Source organism: Gopherus flavomarginatus, chromosome 5, assembly GCF_025201925.1.
Source record: "Gopherus flavomarginatus isolate rGopFla2 chromosome 5, rGopFla2.mat.asm, whole genome shotgun sequence".
Lineage (NCBI taxonomy): Eukaryota > Metazoa > Chordata > Testudines > Testudinidae > Gopherus > Gopherus flavomarginatus.
Window position 1 is genome coordinate 28,738,631 of NC_066621.1, and position 22,325 is coordinate 28,760,955.

General features: G+C 47.7%; 1 protein-coding gene and 2 non-coding genes across 3 annotated transcripts in view; 1 reads left to right on the forward strand and 2 right to left on the reverse strand.

Annotated features, from left to right (window-relative positions):
- LOC127052581 (zinc finger protein 436-like) overlaps positions 1–22,325 on the reverse strand; it is a 269,164-nt gene that overhangs the window by 232,450 nt on the left and 14,389 nt on the right. The gene's annotated exons all lie outside the window — the stretch shown is intronic.
- Positions 4,132–4,213, forward strand: TRNAS-AGA (transfer RNA serine (anticodon AGA)). The gene has a single exon. It is a non-coding gene; the product is annotated as a tRNA-Ser (tRNA).
- TRNAT-AGU (transfer RNA threonine (anticodon AGU)) lies at positions 10,546–10,618 on the reverse strand. Its single transcript has one exon. It is a non-coding gene; the product is annotated as a tRNA-Thr (tRNA).

Consider the following 22,325-nt stretch of genomic DNA (forward strand, 5'->3'; position numbering starts at 1 on the left):
TCTGTGAGGTCACTACGTCCCTATCTCCTTTGACCAATAGTCTGAGGTCCTGCAAAAGCCCTTTTTGATGTCACTGCCACACCCCTCCCTTGTTGTGCTAATGTCCTGCCCCAGGCCAGGCACTTTGGAGGTTTGAGCTACTCCCTGTGGATCACCCCACTCAAGGAGTGTTCGTTCTAGGCAGCAAGCCGGCTAGACAGTAAAACATCAGATGCTGCTCCCAATGCTACGCTCCGTTTTTCAGAAATTAGTCGACTTTATGGCCAGAAGAGACCATTAGAGCTTCTAATCATATAATCATAGAATATTAGGGTTGGAAGGAACCTCAGGAAGTCATCTAGTCCAATCCACTGCTCAAAGCAGGACCAATCCCCAACTAAATCATCCCAGCCAAGGCTTTGTCAAGCCTGACCTTAAAAACCTCTAAGGAAGGAGATTCCACCACCTCCCTAGCTATCCCATTCCAGTGCTTCACCACCCTCCTAGTGAAAAAGTTTTTTCCTAATATCCAGCCTATACCTCCCCCACTGCAACTTGAGACCCTTACTCTTTGTTCTCTCATCTGCTACCACTGAGAAAAGTCTAGGTCTATCCTCTTTGGAACCCCCTTTCAGGTACTTAAAAGCAGCTATCAAATCCCCCTCAGTCTTCTCTTCTGCAGACTAAACAAGCCCAGTTCCCTTAGCCTTTCCTCATTAGTCATGCGCTTCAGACCCCTGATCATTTTTGTTGCCCTCTGCTGGACTGTTTCCAATTTTTCCACATCCTTCTTGTAGTGTCGGACCCCAAACTGGACACAGTACACCAGATGAGGCTTCACCAATGCCGAATAGAGAGGAATGATCACATCCCTCGATCTGCTGGCAATGCCCCTACTTATACAGCCCACAATGCCGTTAGCCTTCTTGGCAACAAGGGCACACTGTTGACTCGTAGCCAGCTTCTCGTCTAGTGTAACCCCTAGGTCCTTTTCTGCAGAACTGCTTCCTAGCCATTTGGTCCCTAGTCTGTAACAGTGAATGGGATTCTTCCGTCCTAAGTGCAGGACTCATCCCTTGTCCTTGTTGAACCTCATCAGGTTTCTTTTGGCCCAGTCCTCTAATTTGTCTAGGTCCCTCTGTATCCTATCCCTACCCTCCAGTGTATCTACCACTCCTCCCAGTTTAGTGTCATCTGCAAACTTGTTGAGGGTGCAATCCACACCATCCTCCAGATAATCAATGAAGATATTGAACAAAACAAGCCCCAGGACAGACCCTTGGGGCACTGCGCTTGAAACCGGCTGCCAACTAGACATGGAGCCGTTGATCACTATCCGTTGAGCCTGACGATCTAGCCAGCTTTCTATCCACCTTACAGTCCATTCATCCAGCCCACACTTCTTTAACTTTCTGGCAAGAATACTATGGGAGATCGTATCAAAAGCTTTGCTAAAGTCAAGGGATAACACATACACTGCTTTCCCCTCATCCACAGAGCCAGTTATCTCCTCATAGAAGGTAATTAGGTTAGTCAGGCATGACTTGCCCTTGGTGAATCCATGCTGACTGTTCCTGATCACTTTCCTCTCCTCTAAGTGCTTCAGAAGTGATTCCTTGAGGACCTGCTCCATGATTTTTTCAGGGACTGAGGTAAGACTGACTAGCCTGTAGTTCCTCAGATCCTCCTTCTTCCCTTTTTTAAAGATGAGCACTACAGTAGCCTTTTTCCAGTCATTCGGGACCTCCCCTGATCGCCATGAGTTTTCAAAGATAATGGCCAATGGCTCTGCAATCACATCCGCCAACTCCTTTAGCACCCTCGGATGCAGCGCATCTGGCCCCATGAACATGTGCTCGTCTCCAGTTTTTCTAAATAGTCCCGAACCACTTCTTTCTCCACAGAGGGCTGGTCACTTTCTCCCCATGCTGTGCTGCCCAGTGCAGCAGTCTGGGAGCTGACCTTGTTTTTGAAGACAGAGGCAAAAAAATCATTGAGTACATTAGCTTTTTCCACATTCTCTGTCCACTTAGTTACCTCCCTCATTCAGTAAGGGGCCCACACTTTCCTTGACTTTCTTCATGTTACTAACATACCTGAAGGAAACCTTCTTTTTACTCTTAACATCTCTTGCTAGCTGCAACTCCGAGCGTGATTTGGCCTGCCTGATTTCACTCCTGGATGCCTGAGCAATATTTTTATACTCCTCCCTGGTCATTTGTCCAATCTTCCACTTCTTGGAAGCTTCTTTTTTGCATTTAAGATCAGCAAGGATTTCACTGTTAAGCCAAGCTGGTCGCCTGCCATATATACTATTCTTTCTACACATTGGGATGTTTTTTTCCTGCAGCCTCAGTAAGGATTCTTTAATCCTTTAGAGGACTGGAACTGATTTCAGTGGAGTCACATGTTTGCTAGGTTTTTATGCATTTGCACAGGAAAATATTGAGTGTTTCCATTCATTTCAGGAATCCCTATTTAGTGGAACTCCTCAACATAATGGAAATGCAATTATTTTTGTTGAAGGAAGAAGTTTATAAGGTGGCAAAGGGACTTGAACCAAGGACCTCTTGATTTTCAGTCAAACACTCTACTACTGAGTTACACCCCCATGGCTGCTGTGGGGGTAAATCGGTGATTTTAAAGATTTTGAAGGACAGGCCCTGCCTCTGAGATCTCCTGTTCTGTTCCCAGACCACAGTGCTTTTAAAAATGGGGTTTGATTAAACTTATGGATACATGGAGACAGCACAGCTTGCACACCCACCCACATAGCTTCCCCCAGTGACATAGCTACCACCTCTCGGGGAGATGGATTAACTACACGGACGGGACAGCTCTCTCCCCTCTGTTTAGAGCATCTTCATTCTATGTGAATAGGTAGGAAAGAACCTCCTGAATGGACAGTAACCAATTTATCAAATATTGCTGGGTCTACATTCAATATGGGTAACTGGACGTATTGGGCTGGATTAGTAGGAGCATTTCCAGCAGATCGAGAGAAGTGATTATTCCCCTCTATTCGGCACTGGTGAGGCCACATCTGGAGCATTGTGTCCAGTTTTTGCCCTCCCACTACAGAAACAAATTGGAGAGAGTCTAGGGGAGGGCAACAAAAATGATTAGGGGGCAGGGGACTTACGAGGAGAGGCTGAGGGCACGGTCACCCAGAGGGGGGTGCAAGTGGGGCAATTTACCCCAGGACCTGCAGGGATCCCATAAGAATATAGTATTCTATAGTATTGCAACTTTTTTTTATGGAAGGGGCACCCAAAATTGTTTTTCCTCAGGCCCCCTGAATCCTCTGGGCAGTTCTGTCCACTCCACCTCCTTGACTCATTCTCCTCCCTCTGAAGCCCCACTTGCCCTCTGCTCTCACTCCCATTTGGCCACTTCCCACTCCTGCTCTTTCTCTTTGGCTGAGGCCTGCTGGTCCACCTTTTGCTTGCTCCCCTCCTCCCCGAAGGCCTCCTTGTGTCTCTCCACCCCCGCCCCCAAGGTCTGCATGCTTCCCCCACCTCTCTGCCCTTCCCCTGAGACTCACCCTGCCCAGGACTCACACCTCTGTGCCTCTCCTGAGACCCACTTTGCTCAGCACTCACACCTCTCTATCCCCTCCCCTGACCTGCCCTGTCCACCACCCACACCTCTTTGCCCCACTCATAAGACCGGCAATGCCCACCACTTGCACCTCTCTGCCCCTCACCTGAGACCAACCCTGTCCACCTCTTTCCTCGGTCATCTCTTGTTATTCCTTGAAACATCAAGGATGGAATAAAAAGCTGAGTTTACTCCAGGGTGAGGAAAGAAAGGAGCCACCAACCACCTGGCAAAGCTCAGTGCCCCAGAGAAAACCTGCCCCCTGCTATTGCAATCCCTGATGTGCTGGGGATATGATGGTAAAGGAACTGTCTGAATGATCAAGGCAGGAAATGGACAACAATCTACAGGAACGTCATTGACCACAAACACACTCTCCTCATGCTCCAGCCAGAAGGGAAATGAGCAGGAATTCTTGCAGTTCAGCCTGGGACACACTTACACAATGGCACAGCAGTGTGTGTGTTGAGGAAGCTGGTCTGAGGGAACAATTGGAATTGATCACTCAGTGAGAACAGAACTGGAGTGTAGTGAGAGACGCCACTCAAGCAAGTAGTTGTGGCCGAGTGGTTAAGGTGATGGGCTAGAAATCCATTGGGGTCTCCCGTCACAGGTTCAAATCCTGCTAACTACGGAGGAAGTTGTGGTTCTTCAGTTTCAACAAAGCTGGGTCTTGTCTCACTCTCAAGCTGCCTCTACACTATTGGGTAACGTGGCTTTAAAGTGTTTCAAATAAACAGCTGTTGCATGTCCACACTATGCCCCCTTGTGTCACCAGAGCACATCCAGGGTAGACTCTTGGATGGCCACTGAAAAGAGTGCATTGTGGGTAGTTGTGCAACTGGCTGCAGGTGCTTTGGGAAGGGTTTGCAAAGCCTCACAGGCTGGTACAGCATCACATGATGCAGGTTTCCCTATCGCATTGTTCCATGGGAATCCTACTAGATTGCCAGCTGCTTTTCAATTGCAATGTGCCTGGTGGGGTAGAGTGTGTGTTAGTGTGTGTGTTGGCGAAGAGTGTGTGGGCACACTGTCTCTAAGTTCAGACAGCTGCTGCAAGCAACCAGTCCAGAGGCAGAGGGAAGGGGACAGCCCCAACATCAGTCCCTGCTTCCCTCAGTGGCTCAGCTCAGCACAGCAGCCTCTGTGACACACACACACTGCTGCCTGCTTAGCTCTGTGTCAGGGGTGCTGGAACAGGGAGTTAGAGGGCTGTGGCCCCACCACACTTTACTGGCTGTTACGACAAATGATGGAGTGGGGGGAAGGGTGGAGTCTTGGGGGGGAAGAGGCGTTCTGTGGGTGTGGCCTTGGGGGAGGGGTGGTGTGAATGTGGGTCCCTGGGGAAGGGGTGTTATGAGAGCACGACAGTTCAGACAACAGTGCCCCCACACACACTGTAAGGAAGCTCCAGTTGCCCCTGCTCTGTGTTCGTGGCGCGGGAGACAGCAGGGTTCTACGGCAGTGATTTGCTCCCTAGGGCTCCGGCAGGGGGGCTCACGCAGCGATTTAAAGGGCCTGGGGCTCTGGCCTCTGCAGGGAGCCCTGGGCCCTTTAAATCACCAGCTTGGGGAACCTGGGCCGGGCTAGCACAGCGTAACCGCTCTTGCCGGTACCCCATATCGGACCGGACCAGCTTACTTTCACCTCTGGAAGGTCTTCACCTGGATCAATAACTGGTTAAAAGCTAGGAAACAAAGGGTAGGACTAAATGGTCAGTTTTCAGGATACAAACAGGTAACTAGTGGTGTCTGTACTGCGACTATTCAAAATATTGATAAACGATCTGCTAAACAGCGAGGTGATAAAAGTTGCAGATGATCCCAAACTACAGAGGATAATTAATTGTGAAGCAGCCTGTGAGGAACTAAAAAGAGATTTCACAAAATTGGGTGAAAGGGCAACAAAATGGCAGATGAAATTCAATGCTGATAAATGCAAAGTGATGCACATTGGCAAACACAATCCCAACTCTACATATAAAACGAAGGGATGTCAAATAGCTGTTGCCACTCAAGTGAGAGATCTTGGAGTCACTGTGGATAGTTCTCTGCAAACATCCACTCAATGTGCAGCGGCCGGCAAAAAGCAAACAGAATGTTGGGAATCATTAAGAAAGGGATAGAAAATAAGAGAGAAAATCTTATTGCCACTGTATAAATCCATGGTACGCCCACATCTTGAATGCTGCATGCAGATATGGTCACCCCATCTTTAAAAAGATGTATTGGAATTGGAAAAGGTTCAGAAAGGGGTATGGAGTGTCTGCCATCTGAGAAGAGAATAATAAGACTGGGACATTTTGGCTTGGAGAAAAGATGACTAAGGGGGATATGATAAAAGTCTATAAACGTGGCAGGTGTGGAGAAAGTAAATAAGGAAGTATTACTTATTCCTTCTCATAACACAAGAACGAGGGGTCACCAAATGAAATTAATGGGCAGCACGTTTAAAACAAAGAAAAGGAAGTTTTTTTCACACAAGGCACAGTCAACCTACGGAACTCCTTGCCGGAGGATGTTGTGAAGGTCAAGACTATAACAGGGCTCAAAAAAAGAGCTAAATCGATTCATGGAGGACATGCTCTGAGCCAGGATGGGCAGGGAAGGTGTCCCTAGTCTCTGTTTGCTGGGAGTGGGTGACAGGGGATAGATCACTTGATGATTACCTGTTCTGTTCATTCCCTCTGGGGCACCTGGCTTCGGTCGCTATGGGAAGACAGGACACTGGGCAAAATGCAACCAGTCTGACCCAGTCTGGCTGCTCTTAAGTCCCTAAGCTCCTTTCATACAGATGCCTGGGATTCTGCCTCACAATGTGTCCCTGAGGTCTCAGCCAAAATGCCCAGACTGGCAAACACTCTGGGCTCCTGAAGCCTCTACCCCCCACCTAGTGCCTATGGCTCATCCCTCCCCTTGCTGCTGCTCCTTGCTGTAGAAGGTGAAAGGAGCGGAGGCAGCACAGGAGCCTTCTGGAGACGCAGATCTGAGGCTTTGGGAGACACACATTGTCTGAGACATTGGAGCACTGTAAACCATGCAGCCACCCCCTCAATCAGGGGCCTGTTCCAGCCCTGAGTCTAGGCTACCACGATCCCTCCCGCAGAGCAGGGTGCCCAGAGATTACAGCCTGAAAATAGGCATGTGACACTAATTCCTGTGCTCCCTGACAGGGTCTGACCTAGACCAAGTGGCACCCCAGGAAAAACATGTCTTCGGTGCCCCCCCATATGTTAAAATTTTAAGTATCTTATTTTTCATTGCATTTGTAGCTCAGTTCATGATTTCAATGCACAATTTCGATGCATGATTTTCTCTGTCATATAAGATGCTAAATTTGCAGGCTAGGTTCTGTAAACCTGGATTTATTCATGCCATATATAAACAAATAAAACAAATGCTTTTTCTTTAAGCATATAGAAACTTTTTAATTTTAACCGTAACTGAAACGTACTAACATCTAGAAATGCAACTGTCACCAGCACAGGGCTGGCCAGGATTAAATAGTGTTACATTAGGAGACAGCGTTAGGATGTTAACCCCAGGCCTTTAGTAAAGGTCGTTTCTCTCACCTTTCACCCATGAACAGAAGTGCAGCATTAAAGAGATCCAAAGATTGGCCAATGGCATTTTCAAGTGCTAAAATAGCAAGCGATGTCGCTCTCTCATTGGCCATCAGTGACTGAAGATGTGGTTTAATGAGCCAAAAAAAAACCTAGCAGCTGCTGAAGTAGTTCAGTTGGGAGTGTGCTAGACTAGCAGGCTATTCTATCCAGCTTTGTGCACAGGTGGGATGTTTTCTGAAAGCTGCAGCAGTTCCTTTAACTGCCACGAGTCCCTCATTTCAGGCTATGCAGCAGGAAAAGACAGCATGGGCTTCTGCACCGAGCTGGTCCACCTGACCTTTCATTCTTCTCTTGCTCTTTGTCAGCAAGGAGAAGAAGAAGAGGCTCTCCCTCAAGCTGGAGTCACACGGGCCAGGTAAGGATGTGCCGGCTCCAGTCCACTGCTCTGCCAGCTGACCTATTGAAGGGCTGCCACCACTTTCTCTAGGTTTGTCCATCGGTCTGTGGAAGGGTGAGCAATAAGCAAGCAGATGGAGTTTCTGTAGTGTAGTGGTTATCACATTTGCCTAACACGCAAAAAGTCCCTGGTTCAAAGCCAGGTAGAAACATGCTGGCTTCCTTTTCCCAGATCCCCTTGCTGTTCAGGAAGGTGCTCCTCCTTCTCCTATTGGCCTGTCCCTGGGATAACTCCAACCCCTGCATGACAGAAGGTGCTGACAGCAGTGGAGAAAGCACCTTGGTGTCAGGCTGGAGAACCTAGAGGAGTTAGTCATGTTACCTTTCAGAGGCTTGTAGCTTGGCCTCCTCTGTCCTTGGAGATTGGCTGGTGGATGCCGGCTCTTCCTGCTGGCCTCCTTTGCGTGACTTGCCAAAGGACGAAGTGAGGCAGGAATGGGGCAAAAGAGGAAAGTCAAGCTGAGAAAGGCAGGGCAGAAACTAAGCACATCCTTGTGGCTAAGTGGGGTTAGTAGAGCACCATCATTCATTCTGCAAAGCCTGGGGAGGTGTGGTTGGCTGCTGGGAGGCAGAATCTTGTGCCTGCCTCTTGGCTTCCCAGGGATGGCTACTTGCAGCCCAGGAGAAGCGGGGTTCTGGGTGGAAGGAAAAGAAGCAATGGTGAGGCTGAGTAGGCTCCTTTCTGGCCAAGATGGTGGGCTGTGGTGAGTCTGGGAGTTGCCTGTAAGCCAGAAGTGGACTTGGTGCAGTAAAAACTGCTGCTCCATTCTGGCTGACCTGGGGGCACGATGGACGACTTGGGAGTGGGGGCAGGGCCCTGGCTGTGAGCAAATGGGATCCAGGAAGCCCAGCCTGCCCCTCCAGGGGCCTAGTCTTCATCTTCTCTCCTGCCATGGGGAGCCCAGCCTCAAGCCTGCCCAGCATGTGCTGTAGCTCGAGCATTAAGCCTTCCTGTGTGGCCTGTGCTGGAGCTGACCCTGGACCCCTGTGGGGCACTGTTGGGGGAAATCCTGACTGCAAATACTTCTAGGGGAAGCAGCCACTGTGGTTCGCCCTTCCTGCTCCCTGCGCTGCTGCACCCTAAAATCCCTGTCAGCCGGCAAAATGGGCTAGGAGCCTGGAGAGAGGAGGCAAAGGGGGACCTGAGCCCCTTCGGGCACTGCCCCGCCTCAGGCATCCCACAGAGACCTGATGCCTCCCCAAGCAACGCACGGAGATGTGCCAGCAGCGCTAAGGCAGCTCCCTGCCCACTCTGCCCCCTCCCTTCATGCTGCACTGCTCCTGGAAGCAGCTGGCATATCCCTGCGAGCCTGAGTGCAAACTCCATAGCTGACCTGCCCCTGGATCCCACTGCCTAGAAGCCACTGCAGGAGGGGAGTGTGTGCCGGTCACTTTGGGAGCTGTGATGCCCGAGGTAAGCACCCCCCTCCGACCACCTCCTGCACCCTTACCCCTGCCCCAGCACAGAGGTTCTCTGTGTCTTGAACAAGCACTGTCACGGATTGGCCAAGAACTTCTGCTCTGTTTATGTGAAAGAGACACCAAAAAAGGGAGCCCAGCGGACAAGTTTAATTCATAAGCACAAACTGGCGAGCCAAGCCAGGATCTCTCAGTTACTCAGAAGGCTCTTCAGCCAGCTCTTGCCAAAGACCAGTCTCTGGAGGCTTTTGTGACATGATGTACCTCAAAATAGCCCCCTGTAGCTCACATATTCATCATTCATATATGGCTGTGATATGTCATACAAACCATTCCATGTAAGTTATCACATGAAAAGTCATGATCTGCTGAAATCGGTTACTCTGTCCAAATATGTATAGCATGAGGGTGTATGAAGTTATGCATTTTGCTGTATGGTTGTTACTGAAATATGCTATAATTTTGATAATGACCCCTGCCAAGGAGGGAGTTCAAAAACCATGAATCAGCAGAGGAATTGTAATTAAGGGATTTCCAATTCAATGACAGATGCCCAAACACAACACTGTGGGGACTGCTCAAGTCTATGACTCAGTTGCACAAGACCACACCAGGAGGATTCCCCAACCTAGTGACTTAGCAGAGCCCACCCGGACATGTCTCGGCAAGTGTCTTCTAGACACTTGAACTAAGGGTATAAAATAGGAGACTGTGGCATCATGTTTTTGCCTTTCTCCTCCCCCACCTATGTTGGAAGCAGCAGGAATCCTGAGAAAATGAAGGGGGGAATTCTATGTATTAAGGAGGGTAACATCCAGTGGGGTGAGAAAAATGCTTGACCTAACTACTGCCTAGTGTAATAAGGTGTAAAGTTTAGATTTTGCTGTGGTCATACAGTGCTTAGTGCTCTGCGTTGTGGCCCCAAGAGCCATGGATGCAAGTTGAGTTACGATGACCTTTTCCTTGTCTCCACATTTCTTAGGTGCCTCCTTCCAACACTTGTCAGAAAAAACGAACGGTTTCTTTTGGAAGCATTTGCATTCCAAGGCAGAGGCAGTCTTCTCTGTTTCCTCAGAAGATTGACCAAAAGATGGGAAGAGCGGACACATTTGGCAAGGCACTACTGGGTGCTGCATCCCTAACTCCACTTTACCTGGCAGGTGAGTCAGCCAGCTTAGCCACGGTGCCACTCTCTGGGACTTTTCTCCAAACTGCTCTATTTTTCATCAGTGACTATCTAAAGGAAGGTGACATGACATCTGCGTGTGGACATCCCCAGTGAATCACAAGGACGTGTGGCGCAGGCTCTCATGTTGCAGCTATTGCAGTCAAAGCAACCACCATGCTAATGCCAGTCACAGCAGCCTTTTCATCAACTCCAAGCATGTGATTTGATTCTTTCCATTGCTTCTCTACAAAGAAGCCTTTTCCTTAGCAAGCAATGACTTGGATACCAAGGGAAGTCTCTTCTGTTTCCTAGGAAGACACAGGAAAATGTGAGCGGAGGAGACAAAAGCCTTACACCAAGGCATCACGGGGAATTGAACCCCGATCTCCTGTTTACTAGACAGGTGCTTTAGCCAGCTAAGCCATGGTGCCTGCCTCAAGAAAATGTTTGCAACTGTTCCATTTGATGGTCCAGGACAACACCCGCAAATTTTAAAGTACAGACATTCCACATTTCCCTCAGGACCTGCAGACCTTGAGGTGTCTGGCTCTCCGTGCACAGAAAGCCACAGCTGAGATGACAGAGGGCTTCTAACATGTGTTTCTCCCACCAGCCACTGTGATCATATAGCGGTTAGTGATCTGTGTTTCAGTTAAGCAACCTCGGCTCAGTTCTCAGTTATGGTAACCTTTCCACCAGCTCTAAACTTCTCATTTGCCATTTTCCAAGTGTGGGGAAGTGTCTGCCCCCAACCAAGCAGGAAAACGATAAAGGCAGCCTTGCAGAGGCTGCACAGAACCCGGCCTATCAGGAAAGGGCTTACTGGGAGAGCCAATCAGGAGAAGGCTTGCTGGAGCAGCCCATATATAAAGGGCTGCCCAGCACAGCAAGAGTCAGTCACTGCTTGGAGTTTGAGAAGGGAAGTTTGACTGGGGAAGGGGAAAGGGAAGGGTGGGCACCATGCTCAGAGTAGTGCTGGGTGGGTAAGGGGTGCATGAGTCACCTTCTGGCTGAGTACTGTCAGACAGAGGAATTGATACAAAGGCAGAGGAAGGTGCTGGGGATGTGGGGAAGTGGTCCAGGGAAACAGATGCAGGGTTGGAGGTTCACCACTTTTGCCTCCGTAGCCACTGACACAGGTGGCTGACATAGGTGGATATACCCTGGACTGCAGCCGGCCACTGAGGCAAGTGTCTGGGTAGAGAACAGCTGCCCCCGAGAAGGGGGGAGAGAACTGAATGGGGCACAGCCAGAGGGTTGTGTCCATAAGAGGACACTGAAGTCCTGAGAGCGACATGGGTCCTAATGATAGAACAGATGTAGCCAGATGCCACTAGATGAAGCTGCACTGGTGAACCAGAACTGATTCTCAGGATGGACAGCAAGAGGCTCCACAGCGGTGAGACCAAGACTTAGCCACAAGGAAGGCTCTCTCTGTCTTGAACAAGCACTTAGAAGGATTCTGCTGACAGGTCTTTTCTTTTTCTGAAAAGAGATACAAAAAGGGAGCCAACAAACACACTAGGTTCAGCAAGAAGAACTGGCAGGGCAAGCCAGGCTCTCCTGGTTAGCAGGAAAGCTCTTCGGCCAGCTCTTCCCAAAGATCACTGTCTAGAGGCCTTTTAACAGCCACTGCAGATGTCGACCACAAAACAGACAAAGAGATGCCAAAATAGAGTTCTCCACTGCCTGCAGCCATCACGCTACCAGGAGTTCTGTGCATACAGAGGCCCCTGCTGGTGGGAAAAGGCTTTGGTATAAACAAAGAAACAGTGAAAGTATATGGCAATAAAGATTGTTTTCTGTGTGTCTAAAGGCAGGCATTGGTCCCTGGGAAGGGACGTGGAAGGATGACATATCTTACACTGACATGTGACAACTTTTCATAAACTCAAGGTTTGATCTGTGGGAAGAACGTCTCCCTACAGAAGAAACAAACACAACAGGAACAGAGATTCTTTGTTCAATCTGCAACTCTGAATAAGACACAATTCTTTAGTTCTTAGCTCCAACTCCTGGCACTTTGCTGACCAGGCCTATCTTAGCAAGCAAGGCTTTCTGTTTACCCCAGCTTTCTCTTATCTTATCACTATTTGCTAGGCCTCTAATCCTTGAACATACTCTGGACTTTGAGTCTGGAAAAGAGCTGGCACAATCCATGCACCAGGTTGCTATATAAACAGCAGATAGATTTTTAATCCTTCACATGAAGTAATGGCAAAGCTCTTGGTTCAGGCCTGTAGCAGTGATGGAATAAACTGCAGGTTCACATCAAGTCTCTGGAGTCCATCCACAGATGGGATGGGTCATTCAGTCTTTTGTATAGAGTTTCAGTTTGTAGCAAAGTCCCTCCAGAGGTATGAAGCAGGACTGAAGACAAGATGGAGACGAGGCATCAGCCTTTTATAGTCTCTTGCCATGTTGTCCTTGCTTTCTTTGTCCCAAGGACACTATATCCAGCATGTGGCATAGAAAAACCTTTGAGTTCTGTCCACAGGCAGGTCCCTGCATACCTTACTGAGTCACAAGGTGTACCTGCCTTCTCTCAATGGGTCGATTGTATAGCTGATGGTCCGTAGTGGGCCATCAAGCAGGCTAGGCAGAACTGACACCAACTTGTCTAGAGTGTTCCCCAGAAGCAGAGCACGAGTTTGAAATACGGACAGCATAGAACCAATATTCATAACGTCGACTACAAAAATGATACACATCTAGAGATAGCATCATTATAATTAGCCAATCAGAACCTCTCCATAGACCCCTTACAAAACAACATTTCTACAATATTGACTGCAAATATGGAACAGTGGTCGTAACGGTGATCTATACAGTTAAAGATTATGTCAATAACGTCACAGGAGGTGACATGGCATCAGTGAGACTGATATTGGAATACTGCCTCCAGTTTTGGTGTCCTCGTTTGAAAAAGATGTTGTGAAATTGGAGCTAGGGCAGCAAAGAGCCACCAAATGTTCTGAGGGCTGGAGAAAAATGCCTTCTAGTGAGCTATTGAAATAGCTCAGTCTGTTTAGCTTATCAAAAGAAGATTGAAAGGTGACTTCACTGAAGTGTTGAAGTGCCTTAATGGAGAGAAAAGATTGGGTGTTAGAGGGCTTTTTAATTGAGCAGAGAAATGCATAACAAGACCCAAAGGCTCGAAGGTGAAAAAAGACAAATTCATATTACAACTAAGGCACAAATATTCAACAGTGAGGATGATTCACTACAGGAACAAGCTACCAAGGAAACCGGTGGATTCACCATGTCCTGATGTCGTTTAATGAAGACTAGATGCCTTTCTGGAATGGGTTTGCCCCAAAAGTAGCTCTTGTGTCATACAGGAGGCCTGTGATATGCAGGGGGTCAGATTAGATGCTCTAATGGTCTCTTCTGGCCAGAAAGTCGACTAATATCTGAAAAACTGAGTATAGCATTGGAAGCAGCATCTGATGTTTTCCTGTCCAGCCGGCTTGCTTCCTAGAACGAACGCTCCTTGAGCGGGGTGATCCACAGGGAGTAGCTCAAACCTCCAAAGTGCCTGGCCTGGGGCAGGACATTAGCACAGCAAGGGACGGGTGTGGCAGTGACATCACAAAGGCCATTTGCAGGACCTCAGACTATTGGTCAAAGGAGATGAGGACGTAGTGACCTCACAGAGAGATGATGACATCAGCCAGGCAGGAGAAGGGCGAGGGGCCAGGGAAACCTCAGAGACTCCTGTGGCTTTGCTTCAGCAAGTCTCCTTCTCCAGGTCTCTCTTTGAGGACTGAGAGAGTATTTGGGTTCATGGACGTGAGCGCCAGGAGGAACCTCTTTCGAGTTTTCTCCTTCCCTTGTAGTGATTTTACTAGAAAACAGCCATCCCTGTTTAGAAGGGAAGAGCCTCCTGGAGGTTTGAAACCTGTTCAATCTGATCCATCTGGTGACAGTTGAATTCTAGGCATTGAATACACGAGCTTAAGGAGGCAGAATTTTATTCCACACCTAGGATTTTGTCCCTTAGAATCACTGGGGACATTAGGGTTTGTCCTTTTTGTTTCACCTTTTCCTCCATCCCTCCCTCCTTTCTCTTCGTCTCTTGCTTCTTTTGTCCTTTCTCCTGTTCCCCTCCCAACACCAGGATGTGTGTGTGTGTGTGTGTGTGTTTGTGTGTGTGTGTGTGTTGCGGGGGAGTCCTCTGCAGCTCCCACTGTGGGCGGTCTATCCAAAACTGTGGGGCTGAAATAGTGCTTGGACAGTGATCCCCACAGGTGACCTAGGCCATCCTTTGTACTCTCTGCTGAGAACTCTCAGCCTCCCGTCCTCAGTCTCTACCCTGATTGGCTGAGCAGGGGGTTATTGACAGGGAGGAAACTCAGGTCCTTGTTGTTCTTTTTTAAGACCAAGGAAATAAGTCAGAACCAGTTCTATGTTTGTCAAATTTTGCTGCTTCTCTGCATTAATGGTCTCTGAGCAGTTGATGATTCTCTCTAACATTGCAGTTCTCAAATACTTGCTGAATAATTCTGTCACTGTTGTTGGTCTGGAGCTCATCTGAGAGCACTTTAAGGTCATTCAGTGGATGAAATTCAAGTTCTGATGGTTAGTTTGAAAATCAGGGCTCTTGTGTCTTATTCCCAACTCTGCCACTCGCTGGCTGGGTGACCTAAGGCAAGTCAATTCTGCTTTCTCAGCCTTAGCTTCTCCCTCTTTCAAGTAGAAATAATAGTGATCCACTCCTACCTACTTCACGGTGGGTGGAGGATGGGGATTCATTGGAGAGTATCACTATAAGTAGTGCATAATATGAAGTGTCCTATCACGTTTACTCAGAGCAGATTATGATATTATAGAATAGCTGAAATAGTCTATTTGATTTGTATGTTTTTATTTTGAAATTGTTAAGAGCAGCAACGACTTAGCTCAGACTGAAGCTACTTATCTAATGTTTGAGATCCAAGTGTCTCCCCTTTGTGTGCGAGGAGACAATTTAACACACTGTGACAAACAGGAGATGCTTTTGTTTTGCAACAAAATATTTTTGCAAAGAACTCTTATCCCACTTGTTATGATTTCGAGAAACAAACTGGTTTAGTCTGAATGGGATTTTCTGACAGAAACAGTTTGAATGACATTTCCCCATCATCTTGATTCCTGGGCTCTATCCCTGCCTCTGGGGGGTTTGTTGTCCATTAGAACAGGAGTCAGAACTGGTGGCTTTTCTTTCTGGCTCTGCCCCTGCTTTGCTTTGTATGCCCTTGGGTAGGTCACTTCCCTTCTCTGGACCTCAGGCTCCTCTCATCTGTCCAATGGGAACAGGGACAGTTCTTGAACTCTGGGCAGTTGTGAGCTTGAGTGAGATAAGGGGCATTAAAGCCCTTTGTGAAGGAGGAAAGGGAACTTCTCAGTGAGTGGGGATCCTCTCTGTATGGCCCCAATGGGGAAGGGAAGAGATGGTGTGGGGGAGAAGAGGGGCAGAAGGGGCTAAACCAGAAATGAGGAGATTTTCTTCCTGTTTAAATATCCTGGAGTCTCATCGCTGAAAAGTCACATCTTTAGTTAGGTTTGAACCAGCAGCCTTTCAATTGCTAGGCAAAGGTGTGAACCACAGAGACTGATAACTGCCTGCTTCCCAGTTTTGCCTCAGAAACACCTGCAGTGGTGCTACTCGTTAGTGCAGAAGGGACTATAGCTGGGGTTATAAGTTCAAGCCTTACCTTAAATACTGGTTTCTATTACCCCTGTAGCTTCCCCAACTTCTTTTGCCCAATTCACATGGAAAGTACCCTACTAGGAAAAGGAGAATAAATTCTGAAATGTGGAAGTGGGTGCTCAGCTTGGAAATATCCACCCTCTGCTGCCATGAATTCCAGTAGATTGTTTACTGTCAGAGAAAATTGATCTATTAACTGCCAGGAAAGGTGTCTGGGCACCATATCTCCCTGTGTCTTCCAGTGCACCCCTGGCTCGGTCACGGCTGTAGATTCTATATGCATTGAGTCTAGCTGTTTTCTAAACCTTCCTAGCACAGCTGGTAGTGTCTCAATTTCGTAATCTGAAGGTTTTGAATTCAATCCTCTCAGAAGACAATGGTTTTTGCTCCCCGCTTCAAATTTTCTAAAGGAAATCAGAGAAAAGAAACTACAGGACAGTGTTTTCTAGGCACCCTCGCACCCATCTAACACACACACACACAGACTCTTCTAAGGCATTAACTTTTCCTTCTCTATAGAGTTTGTATTCTCCATAGAGCAAAATATATCAAACATGCAAGTCTAAGCCTAATACAATAGGAAACTCAATACTGATAAAATCTCACCCTCAGAAATCTTCCAATAAGCTTCTTTTGCAGACTAGGCTTATTTCTAGTCTGGGCCCAATCTTTTCACCTGGCATAATCCTTGTTCCAACTCAGGTGGTAGCTAGGGGATTTCTTATGACTGCAGCCTCCTTTCTTCTGTTCTACCCACTTATATAACTTTGGTACAAGGCAGGAATCTTTTGTCTGTCTCCTGAGGGAAAGCCCCAGGTTTAAGATGGATTCCTGTACCAAGTGACATGCTCACATGTCCTGTGAGACCCCAAGCCTTCATTCCTCCTGACCTGACTCACAGATGGTGCAGGACAGAGCCATCTACAGTCAATTGTCCTGGTTAATGGGAGCCATCAAGAGTCCAAACCACTATTAATGGCCCACACTTTGCATCATTACAACAGGACCTCAGAGTTATATTTCATATTTCTAGTTTCACATACAAGAATGTTCGGTTCATACAAATACAATGAACACACACAGTAGATTATAAACTTTGTAATGCTACATTACATGCATAAAGCATACTCCAGTTACATTATATTCACACTCATTAGCATATTTTAATAAAATCATATGGAGTGCAATGTCATAGCAGGGAAAGGGTTTTACTGCAGCACCTGGGAGCAGTTGAGTTTCATGTTCAGGCTGTGGTATGAGTTTCTCCAGGTTTCTCGTAAGCACACAGGGCCCTTAGCAGGTGCTCTCGATACAGGAATGGCCCAGAAGCGATAAAGTGATGGGAATTGCATTTTCCTTTTTAATTTTTGTATTTCCAAAGACATTTCTGTTTATGATTTCGTTTTGCTTTGTATGACTGTGTTTTCTCCTGGATTTGCTATTTAACTAAAAAAAGAATAAGTCCTCAGGGCGTCGGATGGAGGAGTAGGCTTTGGCTAGGACTGCTAAAAGAGCAAAAGCATCAGGTTTTCTGTATTGTTTCCTGCCCTCATTTTCTGACTAGTTTCTCTTCTGTATGAAATTTGCTCAGTTGGTAGAGCATCAAACTTTCAATCTGAGGGTCCAGGGTTCAAGTCCCTGGTCAGGTGAAGAGGGGACATTTCCCCATATGATACTCCTCCAACAACTGAAAAAGGCATCTCTTCAGGATGTTATTTCACAACAGTCTTTTTTCTTCCAGGACTTGATCTTTCCTAGAAAGGGCCACGTACTGCCTAGGACGGAAGGGGCAACTTCTTCACATGCCCACTGGCCTCTCAGTCTGGATTAAGAAAGGCCTCTAGGAATGCAGCAAACTGTTACATGCCAACTTGGTGAGCAAATGCAGGGCTGCGCCCGCAGGGTCATCCACACCAGAACTCAGCAGAGATCTTGGGTTTCCCTATTGGTCCCATGGTGTAAGAGCAGCCCTCAGGACTTTGAATCCTGCAATCTGAGTTGAAGTCTCAGTGGGATCTGAGGACAATTCCTGTGCGACCTAATCCTGCTGGGTCTTCCAAGGCTCTGTCTTGCTCTCTCAAATGATATGAAAGCCTGCCTTTTGCCCGCTAGCTGTTGTGACTGGAGTACAAGAGGGGATGTTTGATCCAGAAGGCTGGCCGTGCTTGGAGTCCTGAAGGTAGGGATGGGAGCTTCATTACCTCTGAGTCCTGAAGCTGGGCTTCAGCCTGGCCTAGGAGGCAGCCCCATTGGTTGACCAACTGGCCCAAAGTCACTTGGGCGGTGTTGGTGTTCCCCAGGAATGCTGAAAGGCCTAAGGGAGGGAGGCTTAATACTCCTCCCTATCAGTCAGAGTGGAAGAGGAGGGTTGCAAGAGTGGGCAGGTTGATGAACTGGGCCTTCTACAGCTCGGTCGGGGACATGGTGGGGAACACAAATTGGGAGAAGCAGTTCCTGGCCTGTGAAGAATGGCTCAGCCGGTGGTGTAAGTGGACCTTGTATTTACCTACAAAGCTTTGATGCTCAAGACCTATCTTCTGGCTACAGGGAATTTCCTCAGCCATGTATTTCCCCCTGCTCCACAAGTGCTGCTGAGGCTGAATATAATGACCTTCCACTTCTTTTGGGGCAATAGGATGTCCCTACCTAGACAGGAGACATGTGGCTTTTCTGCCATATTAGAAGAGAGGTTGGGCCTGGTGGGCCTTGAAGTCTTTTATGGCTTTACTTTATTGTTTTTACATTTTCAGTGGGTGACTCCCAAGCAAGAGTTGACTCACCTGGTCTTTCTTCTCCTGCTCTTTCTCAGCAAGGGGAAGAAAAAGAAGCTCTCCTTCAAGCTGGAGTCAGAAGGACAACATAAGGATGACTTCCTGAGTGCCGGCTCCAGTCCGTTGCCCTACCAGCTGACCCATTGAAGGGCTGCCATCACTTTCTCCAGGTTCACCCATCGGTGTGTTCAGAATGGAGAGGGGTAACTAGTGGTGTTGCCCAACGGTGAGTCCTAGGACCAATCCTGTTCAACTTAGTCATAAATGATCTGGAGAAAGGGGTAAACAGTGAGGTGGCAAAGTTTGCAGATGATACTAAACTGCTCAAGATAGTTAAGACCAACGCAGACTGTGAAGAACTTCAAAAAGAGCTCACAGAACTAAGTGAATGGGCAACAAAATGGCAAGTGAAATTTAATGTGTATAAATATCAAGTAATGAACATTGGATAAAATAACCCCAACTATACATACAATATGATGGGGGCTAATTTAGTTACGGCTAATCAGGAAAGATATCTTGGAGTCATCAAGGACAGTTCTCTGAAGATGACCATATAGTGTTCAGCAGCAGTCAAAAAAGCAAACAGGATGTTAGGAATCATTAAAAAAGGGATAGAGAATAAGACAGAGAATATATTATTGCCCTTATATAAATCCATGGTACACCCACATCTTGAAAATTGCATATAGATGTGGTCTCATTTCAAAAAAGATATACTGGCACTAGAAAAGGTTCAAAGAAGGGCAACTAAAATGATTAGGGTTTGGAATGGGTCCCATATGAGGAGAGATTAAAGAGACTAGGACTTTTCCTTTTGGAAAAGAGGAGACTAAGGGGGGATATGATAAAGGTATACAAAATCATGAATGAGGTGGAGAAAGTGAATACGGAAAAATTATTTACTTGTTCCCATAATATAAGAACTAATGGTCACCAAATGAAATTAATGCACAGCAGGTTTTAAACAAATAAAAGGAAGTTCTTCTTCACACAGTGCACAGCCAACATGTTGAACTCCTTGCCTGAGGAGGTTGTGAAGGCTAGGACTATAACAGGGTTTAAAAGAGAACTAGATAAATTAATGGAGGTTAAGTCCATGAATGGCTATTAGCCAGGATGGGTAAGGAATGGTATCCTTAGCCTCTGTTTGTCAGAGGATGGAGATGGATGGCAGGATAGAGATCACTTGATCATTGCTTGTTAGGTTCACGCCCTCTGGGGCACCTGGCATTGGCCACTGTTGGCAGACAGGACACTGGGCTGGATGGACCTTTGGTTTGACCCAGTATAGCCATTCTTATACTCTTATGAAGGGAGGGGCAGGGTCCTCTGACAGAGTTTCTGTAGTGTAGTGGTTATTGCGTTTGCCTAACACGCAAAAGGTCCCTGGTTCAAAAGCAAGCAGAAATAAAATTGCTTACTTTCCCTGGCTGGCTAGCAAAGCTCTTACTGCTGCCACTGGCATGTACCTGTGATAAACCCAACCCCTGCAGGACAGAGGGTGGGGAAATGGGCTGAGAAAGAGCCTTTGACATCAGCAGAGGAAAGCTAGAGGATCTGGGCCAGTCACCTTCTGGAGCCTTATGGCTTGGTCTCCTCTGCCCTGGGAGCGTGGCCTATGGCGGCCAGCTCTTCCTGCTGGCCTCCTCTGTGTGACTTGCTAAAGGAGGAAGTGAGGCAGGAATGGGACAAAAGAGGAAAGTTGAGCCAAGGAAGGCAGAGCAGAAGCTAAGTCGCTAAGTGGGGTTAGTAGAGCACCACTGTTCATTCTGCAAAGCCTGGGGAGGTGCGGTTGGCTGCTGGGAGGAAGAATCCTGTGCCTGCCTCTTGGCTTCCCAGGGATGGCTACTTGCAACCCATTAGAAGAAGGATGGTTCTTGGTGAAAGGAAGACAAGCAAAGCTCTGGGAGGAAATTTGGGTGCGGGGTGCGGGCTTTCTGCTTGGGGGTTGGGGTGCAGGATGTCATAAACAGACAGCTAAGGGTTAATGTCTCTTTCACCTGATCAGAGGACCAATCAGGAAACCGGATTTTTTTTCAACTCTGGGTGGAGGGAAGGTTGTGTCTGAGTCTTTGTCTGTCTGTCTGCCTGCTTTTCTCTCAGCTTTGAGAAGTGATTTCTGTTTTCTAATCTTCTGTTTCCAAGTTTGAGTACCAAACATGGTTTTGTTGTTTTTGTATTTACATGTCTATAGTGGCTGGAGTGCTTTGATTTGTATTCTTTTTGAATAAGGCTGTTTATTCAATATTCTTTTAAGCAATTGACCCTGTATTTGTCACCTTAATACAGAGAGACCATTTGTTATGTATTTTTCTTTCTTTTTTATATGAAGCTTTCTTTTAAGACCTGTTGGAGTTTTTCTTTAGTGGGGAACTTCAGGGAAATTGAGTCTGTACTCACCAGGCAATTGGTGGGAGGAAGAAATCAGGGGGAAATCTGTGTGTGTTGGATTTGCTAGCCTAATTTTGCATTCCCTCTGGGTGAAGAGGAAAGTGCTTTTGTTTCCAGGACTGGAATTACAGAGGGTGGACTCCCTCTGCTTGGATTCAAGGAGGTTGCTTCTGTGTATCTCTCCAGGAGCACCTGGAGGGGGGAAGGGAAAAAGGATTATTTCCCTTTGTTGTGAGACTCAAGGGATTTGGGTCTTGGGGACCCCAGGGAAGGTTTTTGTGGGGACCAGAGTGCCCCAAAACACTCTAATTTTTTGGGTGGTGGCAGCCGTACCAGGTCAAAGCTGGTAACTAAGCTTGGAGGTTTTCATGCTAACCCCCATATTTTGGATGCTAAGGTCCAAATCTGGGACTAAGTTATGACAGGGGTGCGGGCTTTCTGCTTGGCGGTTGGGGTGCAGGAGGGGTGGTGCTTACCCTGGGCACTGCAGCTCCCAAAGTGACCAGTACACACAACCCTGCGACAGCAGCTCCCAGGTCAGCGGGGACAGTGAGTGTCCATGTGCCGCTGCCTGCAGGTGCCGCCCCCAGAGCTCCCATTGGCTGCAGTTCCTGGCCAATGGGAGCTGAGGAGTTGGTTCTCGGGGCAGAGGCAGCACGTGGAGACAATCCCCCCACCCCAGAGGATGCTAGGACATGCCAGACACTTCTGGGAGCGGCACGGAGGGACAGAGGCAGAGTGGGCAGGGAGCCACCTTAGTGCTGCTGGCACATCTCTGCACACCCATTGGGGGAGGGGAGCAGAGGGCCTCCATGTGCTGCCTGGGGTAGGGGCAGAGCACAGAGCTGCCTCCCCTCCCAGATCTCTTACAGGAGTGGGTGGGTGGGGTCTTTTGGCCAGCAAGGTGCAGCAGGTCAGACTAGATGGTCACAGTGGTCCCTTCTAACCTTAAATGCTCTGAGTCTAAAAGGGAGAGGGAAGTAAAGGAAAAAAAAAACCCAAACATTGTAATACCAGGGTGACTCCACCTGCTCACAGTATAGTCCTGCCCCTTTCTTCCTCCCCTGGGTGTTTAATGACCTGAAGGACATTGATTCTCTCATTCCATTGATAAACTGATACAATGTGATGGAAATTAAACTAGTTTCCAGCTGAGAAAATAGCACCTCAGTGTGTTTGCTGGGAATTGAACCCAGGTCAAGTGCTCAAAAGGCAGCTATGCTCACCACTATACCACCAACACATCTGGTGAAATTACTCCTTATGCTTGCCCAATGAGGC